This window comes from Megalobrama amblycephala, linkage group LG16 (assembly GCF_018812025.1).
Source record: "Megalobrama amblycephala isolate DHTTF-2021 linkage group LG16, ASM1881202v1, whole genome shotgun sequence".
NCBI classification, from domain to species: domain Eukaryota; kingdom Metazoa; phylum Chordata; class Actinopteri; order Cypriniformes; family Xenocyprididae; genus Megalobrama; species Megalobrama amblycephala.
This window is the reverse complement of record NC_063059.1, coordinates 38,711,339-38,717,712: the sequence shown is the minus strand read 5'-3', so window position 1 is coordinate 38,717,712 and position 6,374 is coordinate 38,711,339. Positions and strand designations below refer to the sequence as shown.

General features: G+C 37.7%; 1 pseudogene; it reads right to left on the bottom strand.

Annotated features, from left to right (window-relative positions):
- Positions 1-2,710: 2,710 nt before the first annotated feature.
- On the bottom strand, positions 2,711-2,827 carry LOC125249849 (annotated as a pseudogene).
- Positions 2,828-6,374: the final 3,547 nt, after the last annotated feature.

Here is a 6,374-nt window from a genome sequence, read left to right as displayed (position 1 = left end):
GCCTATTACTATGTTGGGTTTAATGGATTCAGTTGTTAAGCTGAAGCCTACTACTTCTGCCCTTGATATTGTTCCTACCCAATTCTTAAAATTGGTATTTGATAGTGTTGGGGACTGGATTTTAGCAATTATAAATAAGAGCCTTCTTTCTGGATCTGTTCCAGCTTTGTGTAAACACGCTATGGTGAAACCTCTGTTGAAAAAGCCAAATCTGGATACAACTGTTTTATCGCACTTTAGGCCAATTTCAAATTTACCTTTTCTTGCAAAGGTCTTAGAGAGAGCTGTATTTATGCAGCTACAGAGTTTTTTGGCAAAAAATTGTATGTTTGAAAAATTCCAGTCTGGATTTATGAAAAAAACATAGTACGGAGTCTGCACTTCTTAGTGTATTAAATTATATTTTATTATTTGTTGACTCTGGGAACTCAGTAATTTTGGTACTCTTAGATTTGAGTGCAGCTTTTGATACAGTTGATCATGATATTCTTTTATCACGTCTTGAAAAGTGTGTGGGCATCCAGGGAACTGCCCTTAGCTGGTTCAGATCTTATCTTAGTAATAGAACCTTCTCAGTAGGTATTGGTCGTGCTGTTTCATCTGTAGCACCTCTAACTTGTGGTGTTCCCCAAGGATCTATCCTGGCTCCTATTTTGTTTTCACTCTACATGCTTCCATTAGGTTCAATTTTTAGGAAGCATGGAGTGTATTTTCATTTTTATGCAGATGACACCCAAATTGATTGATTGTCTTTGGGCCCTCAGTGGGAAAAGGAAAACCAAATATTAATTGTGGTCTTTTAAATTCCTGTATCAAACCAACCGTGAAAAATTTGGGAGTTCTTTTTGATTCTTCCCTTAAGTTTGACCAACATATAAATTCAGTAGTTAAGCCATGTTTTTTCATCTTAAACTTCTGTCTAAAGTTAAATCTTTTCTGTCTTATAAGGATCTTGAAAGAACCACATATGCATTTGTTTTATCTCGATTGGACTATTGTAATTCGTTGTATGTTGGATTACCCCAATCCTCCATCTCACGACTTCAGATGGTCCAAAATGCCGCAGCCAGGTTTTTAACTGGGGTTTGTAAACAAGAACACATTTCTCCAATTTTAATGTCTCTTAATTGGTTGCCAGTGCGTTATAGAGTTGAATTTAAGATTTTGCTGTTTGTTTTTAAGTCTTTAAATGGTCTGGCACCTTCTTATTTGTCAGACCTCTTAAACGTGAATTCATCAGTTAGATGCTTGCGATCCTCAGACAGTATTACTCTGTCGTATCCAAGATCAAGATTGAAGATGAGAGGTGACCGTGCATTTGCAGTGGCCGGCCCGAAGTTATGGAACAGTCTTCCCTTATCTGTAAGATCTGCTTCGTCTTTATATGATTTTAAATCAAAGTTACAGTCTCATCTTCTTAGTCTTGCATTTCATTCATTCTAACTCTTATTTTATTTTTAAAATTTTAGCGATGTCTTTTACTACTCCTGTCTTTTATTTCTTTTTTTCTCTGTACAGCACAGTGGTCAACTTTTGTTGTGTTTATTTGTGCTTTATAAATAAATGAAATGAAATGAAATGCTATCAGCAAGGCTTAGCGGCTGTATATTTTGCTTATGACAAAGCATCCACTGTGACAATGGGCTACCCAGTCATTATATATACACACCACAAGGTGGCTGAACTGTTAGAAAAGGAAGATTTGTTTTGACACAGGCAAGATGCCTTACGTATTCTAGCCTGTTAACATATCCTGACATTACTATCAAACGATGTACAACAACAAATCCAGCAAACTTCATCCCTTTGGAGGGAGAAGGAACCCCACATGAGTGTGTAACAGAATCTCTGGCTTTCACTCGATTGAGACCAGATTTGGAATCAATTCCAATTTCTGATGCAAATGTTGACTATTTTGTTGATGGATCATGTTTTAGAGATCATTTGGGGAACCATGCTGGATTTGCAGTTGTAAAAAGAGAAGGAGACGACTTTATCCCAGTCTTAAACATTGTGAACAGCCATGCTCAGCACAATTGGCAGAATTACGGGCACTTACTGAGGCATGTCTATTGGCAAAAGATCAAGTAGCAAACATCTATACTGACTCTGCATATGCACATGGAGTATGCCATTTATTTGGAGCAGTATGGAAACAAAGAGGGTTCAAAAAGAGTGATGGAACACCAATTCAACATGGAGACCAAATTACTAAATTAATCTCAGCTATGATGTATCCAACTAGATTATAATAATATAATAATAATCCTTACATTTATATAGCGCTTTTCTGGGCACTCAAAGCGCTTTACATATTGAAGGGGGAATCTCCTCAACCACCACCAATGTGCAGCATCCACCTGGATGATGCGACGGCAGCCATATTGCGCCAGTACGCCCACCACACACCAGCTTATTGGTAGAGAGGAGACAGAGTGATGAAGCCAATCAGTGTATAGGGATGATTAGGAGGCCATGATGGACAGAGGCCAATGGGCAAGTTTGGCCAGGATGTCGGGGTTACACCCCTACTCTTTTCGAAGGACATCCTGGGATTTTTAATGACCACAGAGAGTCAGGACCTCGGTTTAACGTCTCATCCGAAGGACGGTGCTTTTTTGTCAGTATATTGTCCCCATCACTATACTGGGGTGTTAGGACCCACACAGACCACAGGGTGAGCACCCCCTGCTGGCCTCACTAACACCTCTTCCAGCAGCAACCTAGTTTTCCCAGGAGGTCTCCCATCCAGGTACTAACCAGGCTCAGCCCTGCTTAGCTTCAGTGGGCAACCAGTCTTGGGCTACAGGGTGATATGGCTGCTGGCAAATTGGCTATTATTAAGTGCCAAGCACATAAGAAAGGCAATGACTTTGTAATTAAAGGAAATAATGCTGCGGACTCTTTTGCAAAACAGGCCTCAGGGTGTCAGTTGGCTGTGATGGCACCATCAGTTTTAATCCAACCGGTTCCAACTCTTGAGCACATAAGTGAAATGCAAAACAGAGCACCCCCTTATGAAGTAGCAATATGGCAACAACGAGGAGCAACAAGAGATGCTAATGGACTTTGGCGCTCTCATGAAGGATTCATGATAGCTCCAAACCCACTGTTGAACATTTTAATCACGGATGCGCATGGGTTTGCCCATTGCGCAAGGGGGGAGATCTTAAAGAAAATAAAAAGACAGGGATTCTGGTCACCCTATATGCAACAAAGAGTAGATGAGTACTTAAGTGAATGTGAAGTCTGTGCACAAAACAATGTTAGAAGAGGAACAGCAACACCACTAGGCTCAATACCAGTTCCAGAGGGACCCTTCAAACACCTAGTACTAGATTATGTGGACATGATTAAATCTGTAAGGGGGAAAAGATACATGCTAGTGATAATAGATCGATTTAGTAGATGGGTGGAAGCAGAACCCTCAGCAGATCAAGGAGCTAAGACAGTAATCAGATTTTTGACCAGAGAGGTTATCCCAAGATTTGGCATACCATCCCAGATTAGTTCTGACAATGGCTCAGCCTTCATTCAAAGAAGAGTAAAGACAGTAATAGAACAGCTACGAATCAAGCAGAGGCTAGGATGTATATATCACCCTTCCTCTCAGGGGATCGTGGAGCGTGCCAACAGCACCCTTAACACTCTGAGGTCTAAAAACGCGCCGGCGCGTTTTGCAGTTTTTTTTTCACATTGCAGCAAAACAGACTTAAAATACTCCGTCATTTTTTGTCATAGAGACATAAGTAATATATCAATTGAAACTATAGAATGTCTTCTTTTTTTGTGTACACTCACAATCAAAATAAAACTTTGTGCTTTTTAAAAATAAATAAAATATACAGGGTGTGCTGTCCTGCCGTCTCCGTCTCTGCAGACATCATTCTAAAACGTCACTAAAAGTAACTAAAATAGATGGCTTATACATGCTACATGGACATGAGAGATATGTCTTTGGAAAGCTTTAAGTATCTACTTTTAAACAAAACAAATAAATTCTAAAACAAATATTCTCCCTTTATGTAATCAGTATAAAAGTAAAGAGAGGTACTGTTTCTCCTGTCTGACCTAATTATCTTTAATGTGTGCCCGCCCACGCGCAGAGCGCTCTATTCATAAGATAATGTGCTGAGGCGATCTATGCAAACTGTAAACGCCCCTAACAGCGTCTTAAAAAGCATCAAGTTTCATCAGATTCATTCGCTTTCCTTCGCGTTTGGAAGATGGCACACTACACAGGTGAGCAGGCTCTTCAGATGGTCCTGGACAGTGAGTTCACTCTTTCCTCGGAAGAAGAACACGACTCTGACGATGAACGTCTGCATTTTGAAGAGCGACTTGATCCAGCTGAAGATACAGTTTCTGATGAGTAAGTGATTTAGTTTTACTTAAATTATTTGACGTGTTTTTTTTTCTATATAAGCGTACATATATATTTGCCTTATATTTACATCTATCTATATAACTATATATATAACTTTATCTCATAAAAACGCTTATAAATAGAATGCTTTTCTATTGATATAGGGCCTACTTAAATTATTTATATAAGCGTACATCTATATTTGCCTTATATTTACATCTATCTATCTATCTATCTATATATATATATATATATATATATATATATATATATAACTTTATCTCATAAAAATGCTTATAAATAGAATGCTTTTCTGTTGATATACTTAAATTATTTGACGTGTTTTTTTTATATATAAGCGTACATCTATATTTGCCTTATATTTACATCTATCTATAAATATATATATAGCGTATCTAAGTAGCGTATATGATAGGCGTGAATGTGCTAAAATATGCTTGGTTGTGAAATGCGCGAATATGTTGCTATTTGCTAAATGTGCTAACTGATATAGCAGACTGTAAACGTTTACACATTCGCACACTTTGTCCAGTAATGGCCAATTGACAGACATATACAGCATGCTTGTATACCTGTTACTTTCCTGTCAGTTATGCATAGCTAATGGTATGAGAGTATTATCTTATATGCTAATAATAACAGTTTTTTTTGACAATTTTTTTTTAGGAATGTGGATCCATCACTCTCACATTCACCTGCAATTCCCACTAGGAGGGCACGCAGCAACACAGGCGGAAATGAGAAAGAGTAAGTATACTTTTACCCACTATATGGTAGGCCAATATACACTACCGTTCAAAAGTTTGAAATCTGTAAGATTTTTCATGTTTTTAAAATAAGTTTCGTCTGCTCACCAAGGCTGCATTTATTCAATTAAAAATACAGTAAAAACAGTAATATTGTGAAATATTATTACAATTTAAAATAACTGTTTTCTATTTGAATATATTTCACAAAGTCATTTATTCTTGTGATGTCCAGCATCATTACTCCAGTCTTCAGTGTCGCATGATCCTTCAGAAATCATTCTAATATGATGATTTGCAGCTCAAGAAACATTTATTGTTTACAATTGTTCAGAAATGTTTCATAAGTAGCAAATCATCATATTTGATGATAATATTTGATGATAATATTCATAAGATTCATATTTGATGATAATATATATATAATATATTTGATGATGATATATCATATATATGATAAATCATCATATATCTGTCTGTTCTACCATCCATGCTGCTTATAGTGGAGACACTGTGCAGAGGAGGGTGAAATCACAAGGTACATGGAGGACAAAGACATTTCCGTGTCCTGCACCTGTGACTGCATACAACCAACACATGGAGGGTGTCGACCTGTCTGATCAGCTGATACAATACTACACAACACAACACAAAACAATGAAGTGGTACAGAAAGATCTTTCTACACTTCCTGGACATTGCTGCCACAAACGCTTTCATTATACACAAAGACCTATACGATACCATGACCCATAAAGAGTTCATAGAACAGCTTATTGCAGAGCTCTGTGGTGTGTCGTCACAGAAAGCAGCTCCAAAACAGACCAAAAGTGACCATGTACCGGTTCCAGGAGCAGAGCTGACATCAGATGCAAGGAATAATGCCACCGCTGGTAGTCGGAACTGCATGTTTTGCAAAGTACAGCTTGGTAAAAGGCAAGACACACCTTGGAAATGCCAGGCATGTGACATTTACTTGTGTCTTCAGTTGAAAAGGAACTGTTTTCAAAAATGGCACACAGATGTGTGACTGTTCAGATTCTCTGTTCACCACCTCTCACTGACCATTGGGCTGCAAAGATTATCTATATGTGATCAAGCAGGTTATGTATAGGGTGTAAAAGTGGGCTTTTTTTATAAACCTTACCTTTATTTGCCTGTATACACAAAATGTGTTTTTGACCCTAGTTTATATGTGGATTATATTGTTAACTTTATTTTAAATAAAAAGAAAAAAAACAA